Source organism: Durio zibethinus, unplaced genomic scaffold, assembly GCF_047325235.1.
Source record: "Durio zibethinus cultivar Kanyao isolate XHJ-2024 unplaced genomic scaffold, ASM4732523v1 HiC_scaffold_68, whole genome shotgun sequence".
NCBI lineage: Eukaryota > Viridiplantae > Streptophyta > Magnoliopsida > Malvales > Malvaceae > Durio > Durio zibethinus.
This window is the reverse complement of record NW_028322691.1, coordinates 1-2,500: the sequence shown is the minus strand read 5'-3', so window position 1 is coordinate 2,500 and position 2,500 is coordinate 1.

Sequence of the window (2,500 nt, the reverse complement as noted above, 5' to 3'; positions counted from 1 at the left end):
TGGTGCGGCAGGTTCCCTCGACGACCATCGGCACACGCTGGGCCCTGGTGCGGCAGGTTGCCTCGAGCACCATCGGCACACGCTGGGCCCTGGTGCGGTCGGTTGCCTCGATCACCATCGGCACACGCTGGGCCCTGGTGCGGGCGGTTGCCTCGACCACCATCGGCACACGCTGGGCCCTGGTGCGGCAGCTTGCCTCGAGCACCATCGGCACACGCTCGGCCCTGGTGCGGTCGGTTGCCTCGAGCACCATCGGCACACGCTGGGCCCTGCTGCGGCAGGTTGCCTCGACCACCATCGGCAGCCTCGACCACCATCGGCACACGCTGGGCCCTGGTGCGGGCGCTTGCCTCGACCACCATCGGCACACGCTCCGCCCTGGTGCGGCAGGTTGCCTCGACCACCATCGGCACACGCTGGGCCCTGGTGCGGGCGGTTGCCTCGACCACCATCGGCACACGCTGGGCCCTGGTGCGGGCGCTTGCCTCGACCACCATCGGCACACGCTGGGCCCTGGTGCGGCAGGTTGCCTCGAGCACCATCGGCACACGCTGGGCGCTGGTGCGGCAGGTTGCCTCGACCACCATCGGCACACGCTGGGCCCTGGTGCGGGCGCTTGCCTCGAGCACCATCGACACACGCTCGGCCCTGGTGCGGTCGGTTGCCTCGAGCACCATCGGCACACGCTGGGCCCTGGTGCGGCAGGTTGCCTCGACCACCATCGGCACACGCTGGGCCCTGGTGCGGGCGCTTGCCTCGACCACCATCGGCACACGCTCGGCCCTGGTGCGGTCGGTTGCCTCGAGCACCATCGGCACACGCTGGGCCCTGGTGCGGCAGGTTGCCTCGAGCACCATCGGCACACGCTGGGCCCTGGTGCGGGCGGTTGCCTCGACCACCATCGGCACACGCTGGGCCCTGGTGCGGGCGCTTGCCTCGACCACCATCGGCAGACGCTGGGCCCTGGTGCGGCAGGTTGCCTCGAGCACCATCGGCAGACGCTGGGCCCTGGTGCGGCAGGTTGCCTCGAGCATCATCGGCACACGCTGGGCGCTGGTGCGGCAGGTTGCCTCGACCACCATCGGCACACGCTGGGCCCTGGTGCGGGCGCTTGCCTCGAGCACCATCGACACACGCTCGGCCCTGGTGCGGTCGGTTGCCTCGAGCACCATCGGCACACGCTGGGCCCTGGTGCGGCAGGTTGCCTCGACCACCATCGGCACACGCTGGGCCCTGGTGCGGGCGCTTGCCTCGAGCACCATCGGCACACGCTGGGCCCTGGTGCGGCAGGTTGCCTCGAGCACCATCGGCACACGCTGGGCCCTGGTGCGGGCGGTTGCCTCGACCACCATCGGCACACGCTGGGCCCTGGTGCGGGCGCTTGCCTCGACCACCATCGGCACACGCTGGGCCCTGGTGCGGGCGCTTGCCTCGACCACCATCGGCAGACGCTGGGCCCTGGTGCGGCAGGTTGCCTCGAGCACCATCGGCAGACGCTGGGCCCTGGTGCGGCAGGTTGCCTCGAGCACCATCGGCACACGCTGGGCCCTGGTGCGGTCGGTTGCCTCGAGCACCATCGGCACACGCTGGGCGCTGGTGCGGGAACTTGCCTCGACCACCATCGGCACACGCTGGGCCCTGGTGCGGCAGGTTGCCTCGATCACCATCGGCACACGCTGGGCCCTGGTGCGACAGGTTGCCTCGAGCACCATCGGCACACTATCGGCCCTGGTGCGGGCGGTTGCCTCGACCACCATCGGCACACGCTGGGCCCTGGTGCGGGCGCTTGCCTCGAGCACCATCGGCACACGCTGGGCCCTGGTGCGGGCGGTTGCCTCGAGCACCATCGGCACACGTTGGGCCCTGGTGGGTTTAGGCACATCTTCAAATTTCTGCCGTGCCAATGCCATTTTTATGGCTTGTAAATTCATACAATGGTCCCCTAAGCCTTCACGTGAAGTTTCGTTGGAAGATGACTCGTTTTCTATTTTTCACGATTTTCGAAACTTTTTGCGGTTCGGGATTTTTTAAAATTTTTTTATAAGGATTTTTGGCCCCAAATTTTGTAGGCATGATCCTTCTATTTTTGTTGGCATGCACAAAAAAATTCAGCTAAAAACTCGAAGTAGAGAAGATTTTGTGACCGTTTGAAAAAAGTGTCCCCATTTCAGACACTTTAACGGCTACTGGTAGCAAACCTGTAAAATCTCAAATGCTCTTTAAGGGGGTGTGAATTCTCAGAGGTTTGATGAGGGATAGGGGGCCAACACAAGGCCAAGTACCAGCACCCATCGCACATCATGTGCGCACACCCCCCCGGCCCCCCTCCCAATCGCCGGAACCCCAATGCCGCCGGTCAGGTTCTCCGGCGGTACTCCGGCGATGCTCCGGCGATGCTCCGGCGATGCTGTCCCGAGTGAAAAAAATGCGGCACCAGCACATGCTGGAGCCAAGCATGGGCACCGTGGCTCAAAATCGAACTTCGGCCAAGGCCTCGACC